Source organism: Lissotriton helveticus, chromosome 2_1 (genome assembly GCF_964261635.1).
Source record: "Lissotriton helveticus chromosome 2_1, aLisHel1.1, whole genome shotgun sequence".
Taxonomy (NCBI): Eukaryota; Metazoa; Chordata; class Amphibia; order Caudata; family Salamandridae; genus Lissotriton; species Lissotriton helveticus.
In genome coordinates this window covers 692,387,830-692,402,186 of record NC_136059.1, presented here as the reverse complement: position 1 = coordinate 692,402,186, position 14,357 = coordinate 692,387,830, and positions in this window count along the sequence as shown.

The following is a 14,357-nucleotide window of genomic DNA, read 5'->3' as shown; positions in this document are numbered from 1 at the left end:
CCTGGGTTAGACACTGGCTATATGCAAATCAGCTCTGACCCTGTGCCTCATGGGAACAGTCCAGTCCGAACTACCAAGCCATGTCTTTCCCAGACCGGAATCAAGCATCCAAGGACCAGTTTCTGGCTATCAGCCTTCATCAGCCTGGATAGCTTGACTCCAGTGGTGTGGAGAGCCTGGGACTCACGTCTGAGCATACCCAGCCCACTCGGGGTGAAAATTGCAAAAAACACAGTTGATGGACAGAATGTAGAACAATGTCATACATTCACCCCAGTACAAGGATCTGGGCCTAAATCCATCGTTTTTTTGCACTCCACACCACCCTGGGTTAGACACTGGCTATATGCAAATCTGCTCTGACCCTGTGCCTCATGGGAACAGTCCAGTCCGAACTACCAAGCATGTCTTTCCCAGACCGGAATCAAGCATCCAAGGACCAGTTTCTGGCTATCAGCCTTCATCAGCCTGGATAGCTTGACTCCAGTGGTGTGGAGAGCCTGGGACTCACGTCTGAGCATACCCAGCCCACTCGGGGTGAACATTGCAAAAAACACAGTTGATGGACAGAATGTAGAACAATGTCATACATTCACCCCAGTACAAGGATCTGGGCCTAAATCCATCGTTTTTTTGCACTCCACACCACCCTGGGTTAGACACTGGCTATATGCAAATCAGCTCTGACCCTGTGCCTCATGGGAACAGTCCAGTCCGAACTACCAAGCCATGTCTTTCCCAGACCGGAATCAAGCATCCAAGGACCAGTTTCTGGCTATCAGCTTTCATCAGCCTGGATAGCTTGACTCCAGTGGTGTGGAGAGCCTGGGACTCACGTCTGAGCATACCCAGCCCACTCGGGGTGAAAATTGCAAAAAACACAGTTGATGGACAGAATGTAGAACAATGTCATACATTCACCCCAGTACAAGGATCTGGGCCTAAATCCATCGTTTTTTTGCACTCCACACCACCCTGGGTTAGACACTGGCTATATGCAAATCAGCTCTGACCCTGTGCCTCATGGGAACAGTCCAGTCCGAACTACCAAGCCATGTCTTTCCCAGACCGGAATCAAGCATCCAAGGACCGGTTTCTGGCTATCAGCCTTCATCAGCCTGGATAGCTTGACTCCAGTGGTGTGGAGAGCCTGGGACTCACGTCTGAGCATACCCAGCCCACTCGGGGTGAAAATTGCAAAAAACACAGTTGATGGACAGAATGTAGAACAATGTCATACATTCACCCCAGTACAAGGATCTGGGCCTAAATCCATCGTTTTTTTGCACTCCACACCACCCTGGGTTAGACACTGGCTATATGCAAATCTGCTCTGACCCTGTGCCTCATGGGAACAGTCCAGTCCGAACTACCAAGCCATGTCTTTCCCAGACCGGAATCAAGCATCCAAGGACCAGTTTCTGGCTATCAGCCTTCATCAGCCTGGATAGCTTGACTCCAGTGGTGTGGAGAGCCTGGGACTCACGTCTGAGCATACCCAGCCCACTCGGGGTGAAATTTGCAAAAAACACAGTTGATGGACAGAATGTAGAACAATGTCATACATTCACCCCAGTACAAGGATCTGGGCCTAAATCCATCGTTTTTTTGCACTCCACACCACCCTGGGTTAGACACTGGCTATATGCAAATCAGCTCTGACCCTGTGCCTCATGGGAACAGTCCAGTCCGAACTACCAAGCCATGTCTTTCCCAGACCGGAATCAAGCATCCAAGGACCGATTTCTGGCTATCAGCCTTCATCAGCCTGGATAGCTTGACTCCAGTGGTGTGGAGAGCCTGGGACTCAAGTCTGAGCATACCCAGCCCACTCGGGGTGAAAATTGCAAAAAACACAGTTGATGGACAGAATGTAGAACAATGTCATACATTCACCCCAGTACAAGGATCTGGGCCTAAACCCATCATTTTTTTTGCACTCCACACCACCCTGGGTTAGACACTGGCTATATGCAAATCAGCTCTGACCCTGTGCCTCATGGGAACAGTCCAGTCCGAACTACCAAGCCATGTCTTTCCCAGACCGGAATCAAGCATCCAAGGACCGGTTTCTGGCTATCAGCCTTCATCAGCCTGGATAGCTTGACTCCAGTGGTGTGGAGAGCCTGGGACTCACGTCTGAGCATACCTAGCCCACTCGGGGTGAAAATTGCAAAAAACACAGTTGATGGACAGAATGTAGAACAATGTCATACATTCACCCCAGTACAAGGATCTGGGCCTAAATCCATCGTTTTTTTGCACTCCACACCACCCTGGGTTAGACACTGGCTATATGCAAATCAGCTCTGACCCTGTGCCTCATGGGAACAGTCCAGTCCGAACTACCAAGCCATGTCTTTCCCAGACCGGAATCAAGCATCCAAGGACCAGTTTCTGGCTATCAGCTTTCATCAGCCTGGATAGCTTGACTCCAGTGGTGTGGAGAGCCTGGGACTCACGTCTGAGCATACCCAGCCCACTCGGGGTGAAAATTGCAAAAAACACAGTTGATGGACAGAATGTAGAACAATGTCATACATTCACCCCAGTACAAGGATCTGGGCCTAAATCCATCGTTTTTTTGCACTCCACACCACCCTGGGTTAGACACTGGCTATATGCAAATCAGCTCTGACCCTGTGCCTCATGGGAACAGTCCAGTCCGAACTACCAAGCCATGTCTTTCCCAGACCGGAATCAAGCATCCAAGGACCGGTTTCTGGCTATCAGCCTTCATCAGCCTGGATAGCTTGACTCCAGTGGTGTGGAGAGCCTGGGACTCACGTCTGAGCATACCCAGCCCACTCGGGGTGAAAATTGCAAAAAACACAGTTGATGGACAGAATGTAGAACAATGTCATACATTCACCCCAGTACAAGGATCTGGGCCTAAATCCATCGTTTTTTTGCACTCCACACCACCCTGGGTTAGACACTGGCTATATGCAAATCTGCTCTGACCCTGTGCCTCATGGGAACAGTCCAGTCCGAACTACCAAGCCATGTCTTTCCCAGACCGGAATCAAGCATCCAAGGACCAGTTTCTGGCTATCAGCCTTCATCAGCCTGGATAGCTTGACTCCAGTGGTGTGGAGAGCCTGGGACTCACGTCTGAGCATACCCAGCCCACTCGGGGTGAAATTTGCAAAAAACACAGTTGATGGACAGAATGTAGAACAATGTCATACATTCACCCCAGTACAAGGATCTGGGCCTAAATCCATCGTTTTTTTGCACTCCACACCACCCTGGGTTAGACACTGGCTATATGCAAATCAGCTCTGACCCTGTGCCTCATGGGAACAGTCCAGTCCGAACTACCAAGCCATGTCTTTCCCAGACCGGAATCAAGCATCCAAGGACCGATTTCTGGCTATCAGCCTTCATCAGCCTGGATAGCTTGACTCCAGTGGTGTGGAGAGCCTGGGACTCAAGTCTGAGCATACCCAGCCCACTCGGGGTGAAAATTGCAAAAAACACAGTTGATGGACAGAATGTAGAACAATGTCATACATTCACCCCAGTACAAGGATCTGGGCCTAAACCCATCATTTTTTTTGCACTCCACACCACCCTGGGTTAGACACTGGCTATATGCAAATCAGCTCTGACCCTGTGCCTCATGGGAACAGTCCAGTCCGAACTACCAAGCCATGTCTTTCCCAGACCGGAATCAAGCATCCAAGGACCGGTTTCTGGCTATCAGCCTTCATCAGCCTGGATAGCTTGACTCCAGTGGTGTGGAGAGCCTGGGACTCACGTCTGAGCATACCTAGCCCACTCGGGGTGAAAATTGCAAAAAACACAGTTGATGGACAGAATGTAGAACAATGTCATACATTCACCCCAGTACAAAGATCTGGGCCTCAATCCATCGTTTTTTTGCACTCCACACCACCCTGGGTTAAACACTGGCTATATGCAAATCAGCTCTGACCCTGTGCCTCATGGGAACAGTCCAGTCCGAACTACCAAGCCATGTCTTTCCCAGACCGGAATCAAGCATCCAAGGACCGGTTTCTGGCTATCAGCCTTCATCAGCCTGGATAGCTTGACTCCAGTGGTGTGGAGAGCCTGGGACTCACGTCTGGTCTGGAAATGACATGGCTTGGTAGTTCGGACTGGACTGTTCCCATGAGGCACAGGGTCAGAGCTGATTTGCATATAGCCAGTGTCTAACCCAGGGTGGTGTGGAGTGCAAAAAAACGATCGATTTAGGCCCAGATCCTTGTACTGGGGTGAATGTATGACATTGTTCTACATTCTGTCCATCAACTGTGTTTTTTGCAATTTTCACCCCGAGTGGGCTGGGTATGCTCAGACGTGAGTCCCAGGCTCTCCACACCACTGGAGTCAAGCTATCCAGGCTGATGAAGGCTGATAGCCAGAAACCGGTCATTGGATGCTTGATTCCGGTCTGGGAAAGACATGGCTTGGTAGTTCGGACTGGACTGTTCCCATGAGGCACAGGGTCAGAGCTGATTTGCATATAGCCAGTGTCTAACCCAGGGTGGTGTGGAGTGCAAAAAAACGATGGATTTAGGCCCAGATCCTTGTACTGGGGTGAATGTATGACATTGTTCTACATTCTGTCCATCAACTGTGTTTTTTGCAATTTTCACCCCGAGTGGGCTGGGTATGCTCAGACGTGAGTCCCAGGCTCTCCACACCACTGGAGTCAAGCTATCCAGGCTGATGAAGGCTGATAGCCAGAAACCGGTCTTTGGATGCTTGATTCCGGTCTGGGAAAGACATGGCTTGGTAGTTCGGACTGGACTGTTCCCATGAGGCACAGGGTCAGAGCTGATTTGCATATAGCCAGTGTCTAACCCAGGGTGGTGTGGAGTGCAAAAAAACGATGGATTTAGGCCCAGATCCTTGTACTGGGGTGAATGTATGACATTGTTCTACATTCTGTCCATCAACTGTGTTTTTTGCAATTTTCACCCCGAGTGGGCTGGGTATGCTCAGACGTGAGTCCCAGGCTCTCCAAACCACTGGAGTCAAGCTATCCAGGCTGATGAAGGCTGATAGCCAGAAACTGGTCCTTGGATGCTTGATTCCGGTCTGGGAAAGACATGGCTTGGTAGTTCGGACTGGACTGTTCCCATGAGGCACAGGGTCAGAGCTGATTTGCATATAGCCAGTGTCTAACCCAGGGTGGTGTGGAGTGCAAAAAAACGATGGATTTAGGCCCAGATCCTTGTACTGGGGTGAATGTATGACATTGTTCTACATTCTGTCCATCAACTGTGTTTTTTGCAATTTTCACCCCGAGTGGGCTGGGTATGCTCAGACGTGAGTCCCAGGCTCTCCACACCACTGGAGTCAAGCTATCCAGGCTGATGAAGGCTGATAGCCAGAAACCGGTCCTTGGATGCTTGATTCCGGTCTGGGAAAGACATGGCTTGGTAGTTCGGACTGGACTGTTCCCATGAGGCACAGGGTCAGAGCTGATTTGCATATAGCCAGTGTCTAACCCAGGGTGGTGTGGAGTGCAAAAAAACGATGGATTTAGGCCCAGATCCTTGTACTGGGGTGAATGTATGACATTGTTCTACATTCTGTCCATCAACTGTGTTTTTTGCAATTTTCACCCCGAGTGGGCTGGGTATGCTCAGACGTGAGTCCCAGGCTCTCCACACCACTGGAGTCAAGTTATCCAGGCTGATGAAGGCTGATAGCCAGAAACCGGTCTTTGGATGCTTGATTCCGGTCTGGGAAAGACATGGCTTGGTAGTTCGGACTGGACTGTTCCCATGAGGCACAGGGTCAGAGCTGATTTGCATATAGCCAGTGTCTAACCCAGGGTGGTGTGGAGTGCAAAAAAACGATGGATTTAGGCCCAGATCCTTGTACTGGGGTGAATGTATGACATTGTTCTACATTCTGTCCATCAACTGTGTTTTTTGCAATTTTCACCCCGAGTGGGCTGGGTATGCTCAGACGTGAGTCCCAGGCTCTCCACACCACTGGAGTCAAGCTATCCAGGCTGATGAAGGCTGATAGCCAGAAACCGGTCCTTGGATGCTTGATTCCGGTCTGGAAAAGACATGGCTTGGTAGTTCGGACTGGACTGTTCCCATGAGGCACAGGGTCAGAGCTGATTTGCATATAGCCAGTGTCTAACCCAGGGTGGTGTGGAGTGCAAAAAAACGATGGATTTAGGCCCAGATCCTTGTACTGGGGTGAATGTATGACATTGTTCTACATTCTGTCCATCAACTGTGTTTTTTAACAAAAATATTGTACCACAACATATCTTAGCAAGAATATCACCTATAAAATATTGTGAAGTTGTGTATATGTAGGTGAGTATAATTGTATTCACCTTAACTCCATACTTACAAACCTTGAAGAAATATGTATATATAAATTACCCAGTGACACTCGCGCCTGGGAGTTATAGTTAGGATTGAATTGCCATAGGAAATACATTTTTTATGTTGCTTATAACTTTGATGCTGTTCGACGAATCTCCACGAACTTTCCCAAAAATGCTACTTTTTGACTAGTTTGAGCATGGGTTTCAGGGTGATCTGTCAGGCAGGGGCCAAGAAATAAGGAGTGGGGGGGGTCTCAAAATGTGTTTTCCCCATAAGAAATTTAGACACAGCTACAGCCTAAACCGCTTAACATATCTTCACCAAATGTGGCAGAAAGCTAGATCTAGGTCCAAAAGAGTGATTTGTGTCTTTTGATGTAAAACCGTTCATTAGTTTTTGAGCAACTAAAGCTCAAAAACTTTGTAAGGGATGAAGAACCTCTGTGGATCTCAATGGATCTCAAACTGAGATCTGATTGGCTGCCACCAGTTCAGCCAGGAAGGGGTGTCAGCCATCTTAGGACTCAGGACTTGGTCCTGAGTAGTGGTGGCTGCCTCGGAACGGCAGTGGTGGGGCTAGGGGAATGAAAAAATAAATGAAATAAACTTGCCTTCGAACGCTGCTGTCTCCGCAGCCTCTCCTTCATCCTCACTCGACACTTGCAGCAGCGGTAGCACCCAGGCTCTCCCAGCCAATCATGATGCTGCATCAGCAGCAGCATCGTGATTGGTCTGAGCGGCCTGTTTGGCTGCTCAGGCAGTGCCTGGGTGCCTGGACATGTTCTCCACCCGGCTGTGCCACACAGCCAGGTGTAGAACATGCTAAGTACGTAATGATTATTTGGTCGTCCCAAGAGAGCCGGCCAAACCGTCATGCGCATTTTGAGAGTGCAAACTACTCCTTCCCTGCTCTAGCCAGCCCATCCCTGCCCGACCTGGCTCTGAGTCCCGTACAGAAAACAAAAATGATAATAACGTCTTCTTATTATCATTGGGCCCGATTCACAGAATTAACTTAAGACAAAATCCTAAACTTACTACTTTTGGTATTCACAGAATGCACTTACTACTTTTGGTATTCACAGAATGCACCTACTACTTTTGGTATTCACAGAATGGATTTACGACTACTAACTTTACGTCTGCACTCGGCTGGAGATTCTGGCCCGGAGGTGGAGCTTCCGGCCCGGAGGTGGGGCTTCTGGCTTGGAGGCGGAGCTTCTGGCTTGGAGGTGGGGATTCCGGCCGGTGGCGGAGATTTAGCCATGGCCGAAATCTCCACCTCTGGGCCAGAAGTTCCGCCTCTGGGCCGGAAGCACAGCCTCTGGGCCGGAAGCTCCGCCTCTGGGCCGGAATCTCCTCCTCTGGGCCGGAATCTCCATCCCGAGTGCGGACGTAAAGTTAGTAGTCGTAAATCCATTCTGTGAATACCAAAAGTAGTAAGTGCATTCTGTGAATACCAAAAGTAGTAAGTGCATTCTGTGAATACCAAAAGTAGTAAGTTTAGGATTTTGTCTTAAGTTAATTCTGTGAATCGGGCCCATTGTATTTTCATTTTTTGCACTGCTCAAAGAGCAGTGGGGCGACACTCCTCCGCCTTAGCGGAGGAGCTGCCACTGGTCCTGAATTTTAAAAAAACTAAAAAAACTCCAGTGGGCAGGGGAGGAATACCCTTATGCCCTAGCCTGGTGGGAGGGGCCCAGGGAACCCCACCTGCAGCCCAACATTTTAAAAAAATAATTTGCCACAAATGTGCTGAGGAACCTGCGTATTTTTCAAACTCCCCCCCCCCTGGGTGAACCAGGGCTCGGGAGTAGAGTGGTTTATTTTTGGACAGAGGGCGCATGTGGTCCTCCTTTCCAGGCCGTTTTTGGCCCTGGTGACCCCGTCCCCCAGTGCCCAATGTTTTATGCAGGGGGTGTGGGGTATGCGACTCCCTTCCTCAGGCTGATTCTGGCCCTCGAGATCTCATCCCCTGGAGCCTGGCATCTTTTTCAAGGGGAAGGGAGCATGCATCCCACCTCCCTGGGCCATTTGTGAACCAGAAGAACTCATTCCCCGGAGCCCAGTGTGTTTCTAAGGGGAATGGGGCACGTAGTCCTCCTCTCAGGCCAGCGTTTGGCTTATTTTTTAAGGAGAAGAGTCTGCACGGCCCCCCTCTCTGAGCTTCTAAAAGCACCTTGGACCCAATTTCCATGAGCTGCCAAATTAAGTGAAAGGGAGGGGGGCCGCCCAAGCCTTTTATAACATTGGGGACCTCAGGGTTGTCTCAGATGCTATGTCCCTGGGAGCCCACCCCCAGGACATAGTGGTTACTGAGGCGGGCAGGGAAACATGGAAACATGTGTCAATGTCAAAACTCCCGTCAAGTGAGAGCAAACACAAAGTCTGCTGTCAGCAGTCGGAAGCTTGCAAAATGCTCCCGCCAGCAGGGATCAAACTTTTGATCTATTTCCTTGCCCGCACTGATGCTGGCAGGGTAACAGATCAAAAAATTGCCCGCGCCAAGCGAGAGCAGCATTAGTAGCTGCTCCCTCTGGACAGAAGCAATGCCGGCTCCTGCTTTATGCGGGGCGCCGGTTTGGGCCGCGGGGGCCTTGGAGCTTCTCCCTCAGCCCCCAACAATTATATGGTGAATTGACACCAGGGCACCCACCTTTAAGTAGTGAGGGCACATAACAGCTCGGAGAAATGGCCACACTTCTCTTAATTTTTAGTAATGGTCCTGGGGGATGGGGTCCTCTAAGAGTAACAAGTCTGAGGCAGGGTGGGGCCAAATGACCTCCTCCCCATTTATTAGGGTACTCAGGGCCTAAGAAGGCTCGGGGAGGGGGGCCATGCTGCCCCCCTCTGCTTAATTAAAAAACAACCCTGGGGGATGGGTTCCACAGGGCATAATAAGGCTCGAGGAGGGGGGTCATGCAGACCCTCCCCCTTTATTTTAAGTAGTGGCCCTCACAATGGGGTTCCTAGGTCCTTAAAAGGCACAGGGAGGGGATCATCTTCTAAAGTATCTGTGTTTGAAATAGTGAGATGAACAGGCTTACACTGGAGCCACAGCACTCAGACCAGACAAAATGCACAAGCAGGGATGGGATTAAAATCCAACGGGGGCAGACTGCAGACTTCCCTGAAGATTTTAGCTGCCACATATCAAATGATGAAAGATCAAAAAAACACAGCACATTGAAGCTGATCCTAGCAAAGATCAGTATCAACTTGAAATTCCTGTAGTCAATGTTCCATGAATTTCAGGTGTTCAACTTTCTCCGGTTGAAAAGTAATCACACAGGGGCACATCCCATCCTCGTCACCAATGTGAAGCCATAGTTAATCTTCAATAATTTCTAGACTCAAAAGATAAATTAAGGTCTTTTATTCAGAACAAGAGAAACTCTACCCACTTCATTCTGGTACCAGGTCTGATATAACAGCCTGGCATTCAAGTCACAACATTCCAATTCTACATAGAATTCAATGCATACACAAGGAAGAGAGAGCAATACATAACACAATATACTAAACCCAAGTAACACATCTTACACATCCCTTATCATCCAGCATGCACCATTTGTTCTGCACCTTCTTATCTGTTAGCTCTTCCTAAGTTTCATAGTTGTAGGGCAGGTGGCCACTCCTTTGCAGTTGCTACTGAAAATACTTGGAACACCCTACCTCTCACCACACTGTATCTCTGATCACCTGAATTTTCAGAACTGTTTGAACACTTTTCTAATTTCAGACACATGACTGTCTCTAAATACTACTGTGTCATGTTTTAAAGTGATGAGATGCTTGTTGGGTAGTCACACATTTTACAAACTTGAAGATGATGACAGTTTACCCCTCTAGCTATGTTTGCATCCATACGTTTGTCCTGGCATGTAGACCATCTCTACCCATTTTTGAGTCTCTGCCATATTAAGATAATTAGGGATCAATACTTAGAGTTATGCACACTAGATTGTCCACAATGGTATCCACACAAGATTGTCTAGGAAATTTGATATTTCTTTGTTTCATTCTCCCTTCAATAAAGCAGTCAGAATACTACTACTGGTATGCTTCTGTAACATGTGCATAGCAGGAAGGCTTAACCACAGAGGCAATTGGTAAAGCATTTTTGCAATACACTCACACAGGAACACAATAAATACACCACAAAAAGAGACTCCACACAGGGTTATAAAAAAATAGATTGCTATATTAGGAATAACACAAGAAGACCACAACAACATAAATCACACAAGTAGCGCATGATATATGCATGTTACAGGTATCAAAGTAAAACACCATGCTAAGCAGCACTTAAAATCAATGGGTAACATTTAGAACTTGTGACAAATAAACACAAATCACAGTAGAGATTAGTAGGCGTTGTTTCCCCACAGTATTGTGGTCGAAAGACAATTATTATTGATAGGAGGCACCTACAGGAAAGTGAGCCATTGGTCACTCAGGACCGGGGAGCCGGGAGAATCCCAGCCACCTGAAAGCATGCAGCTCACCGTGAAAATACCTCACAGGTCTGGTTCACAGTACCTGACTTTGGGAGTCGCAGTGGTAACTACTACATGGACTAGAGTCCTCACCACTGGGACTTCCAAACAAGAAAGCAGTGTGGCATAGGGCTGTACAGGCAGATCTGAGCTGTTCACAGCTGCAATACCCTTCCTTCGGTCAAAGTTGAGCTGGTGATGCTAGCGCACAGCATGACATTTTCTCTCCTTAGTGGGCTAATGTGTTGGCACAGCGATTTCCCTCTTGCGACCAGGCCCCACCCACGACTGACATCAGCGGAGTTCCCTGCAGTGCCGGGCAACCTTCCAGCTTCTCTATCCTTGGAGAGTACGGCATTGGGGGAAGCACAAAGGGCTCAACACGCATAAGTGAAGTTAGGGTGCCCACCGCGCTGATCTGGGTGAAAAAAAACACAGCTCCACAGACAGGCTGTTCAGCTGCAAAACCAAATGCTCCCAAAACACTGACCTCAGCAAGAGGTAAAGCAAGGAGCAGTGATTAAGGCTTCATAGACAGAGCGCTGCTGCTGGACTCATGGCAGGGCAGGCAGGAGAAATATTTAATGGCCCTCAGATTCCACAAGAACAGGGGGCAAGCCAACAGGCCCTTGGAGTACACCTGTGGTGCAGAGAACAAGCAGCAGGCTAGCACATCAAGAGAAGTTGCAGGAAGGCAGTCCCTCCTGCAGCCCAGCACTTAGCAGGCAGCAGGCCAACACAGCACAGCTTGTTTGCAAAGTAGCAGTCCCTCCTGGCAGCACAGCAGTCCTCCTGGTAATGTGCAAATATAGACCCAGCAGCGTTTGGATAAGTCCCCTAACAGTGTCTGATTAGAGGGTGTCAGAGTCCCAGTATTTATACCCAAAAATGCCTTTGATGTAGGGGGTAACTTCAATGGAACTTTCTGAAGTACACAAGGATCCCTTCCATCCCAGCTCTGACTCCAGATGATCTGTTGGGGGTAAAGCGGCCCTTTGTGTAAGGGCAAGACACAACCTATTCAAATGTAAGTAATAACCACCTTTCTCTCTACCTGCCCAGGAAGACTATCAGTATGCATATGAATGCAGATGTATCCCCCATCACACCCAGCCTTTCCTGTGTTGTGGCTGTCTAAAGGGAATGCACAAAGTGTAGCTGTCACCCAGCCTAGACATGTTTTGGAGACAGACTGCAAAGCACAAAGAGTGATATGTACAGAGAAAAGTCCACTTTCTAAAAGTTGCATTTCTAATATAGTAATGTAAAATCCAACTTCACCAGTAAGTAGGATTTATCACTATCTTTCCAAACATACCAAACAAGGCAACACTAACCATTTCTGATCAGGAATTGCCCCTTACAAGTATTTAAGGAAATGTCCAATGCCAGGAGTAGGCCTCAAAGTAGTGAATAATAAAATAGGCTGTCTGTCATTACAAGGACATGTCAAACATAAAAGTACATGTCCTAACTTTTACTTAACAATACCCTGCCCAACGGGCTACCTAGGTTCCACCTGAGGGATGACCTATGTGTAATAAAGGGGAAGTTTAAGGCTTGGCAAGTAGTTTCAGTGGCCAAGTCGCAGTGGCAGTAAACTGTGAACACAGTCCCTGCAGTAGGAGGCGTGAGACAGGTTTGAAAGGCTACTTCTGTGAGTGACACAATGAGTGCTGCATGCCTACTAGTAGCATTTAATTTACAGGCCCTGAGTATGTGGTATACCACTTTACAAGGGATTTACAGGTTAATCAAATATGACAAACAGGTCTAAAGTAATTATACCATGTTTAGGGGTGAGAGTACATGCACTTTAGCACTGGTTAGCAGTGGTAACGTTCCCAGAGTTCTAATGCCAACAAAAAGAAGGTCAGAAAATAGGCGGAGGAAGGCAAAAAGTTTGGGGATAACCCTGTAGAAAGGGCAATTTTCAACTAATATGTCCTTTTGTGTTCTCAATTATTAGAAAGTTGTAATATTAGTGATTCAAGACATGTCCCGTACGACGTGCCAGAGAGATTGGGAAAATGAAGCAATGTTTCTCATATCTGTTAATGCAATATAGACTGGAAAGGAGAAAGTTCAGCAATTCGCAAATGCAAGCCATATGTGCATGCCCTTGTTCTCACCTGGTAAAAAACCCCTTGAGAGTTATCTGCATATCTGTTAGGAGGCAAAGAGGCAGTGACACACTAAAAAGCAGAGGTGCTTTGTAGTATGGGTGAGGCTGCCTCAGGCAACCGTTGAAAGAGACAAGTCTTGTATAGAAACTAAAATAGTAACTTGTGTCACAATACAACAAGTGTTAAATAGGCATTTATTAAGAAATTATTGTTCACTTACCAGAGTTGGAACAGCAAAAAAGCTGACTTGCATACTCCAGTCCGATGATAAATGGCCTGGGTTGGGTATTCACCTTTTTAACAGAGAGTTATTATTCTAATACCACTCCTCACATGTTTAGGAGATATGTCAATCAATCAATCAGATTTCTTATAAAGCATGACTACTCACCCGTGAGGGTCTCAAGGAGCCAAGTGGGGAGGGGGTGGATCTGTGTTTTAGTCGAGGAGCCTGGTCATGAGGTATTTCCTGAATTTTGGCAGCAAGGGTGATAGCTTAAGGTGCAGAGGCAGTGAGTGCCTGGTCTTCGCAGCGAGGTAGGAGGAGGATCTTCCTCCTTCCGTCATTTTGTCTATGTTGACATCACGCTAGTTGATAGTAAGTGCTAACAAGATTAGTGCATGTTGATTTCTTTGTTTCGTTTCTGGCCAGATATCAAGCTACAGGTGTCTCATGTGAACAAAATGCAGAGTCCTGGATGGCCTGACTGACCTGTGAAGCAAGTGAATTGAAGCCAAATAGACTATCTGGGAGGCATTAGGTAATCTTCAACTGTGACCACAAGATTACCTCAAAAGTAGAAACATTAGAGAACACAGGCTTACCCTGTGGATATGGCTGTCAGAGACTGTAGACTCCTTAGCCAGGCAAGAGGTGTGGAGATATTGTCAATTAGCACCCCCACCACCCTATATGATATCCCCCTTGGGGCCATTCACAGCCCATAAGAAAAGAGACTAGATAGCCCCTGTAAAAGCTAGTATGCATAGGCTCAGCTGTTGTCGAAGGGTTCCCCTCAGGCCATTGGTCAGTTTTGGTGGTCAAGCGGAGCTCTCTTACCTGCTCTGAGGCTGCATGTTGAGCAGGTTATTTCTGGCTGGACACACTGTGGATCTCACTGTCCTTTCCTTGGCCATGTTCTCAGTGGTCTTCGTTGATGAGTGCCTGCGGGATGATAGTTATGATATATAGCACAATGAGCAAGCCAATATACCCTTGAGGGTTTGGGCAAAGAGATAAAAGGGTAGAGATACCTTCAAGGGATTTTGATTGTGAAATTTAGATGATTTTAATGATTTTCATTTAAGACCCACATAAATGATAGTCTGTAAATAAATTCAACAATTTTGCTGCTATAAATTCTAAAAGTGTTGGTTTCAGACCACCGCTGTTAGAATTTATAG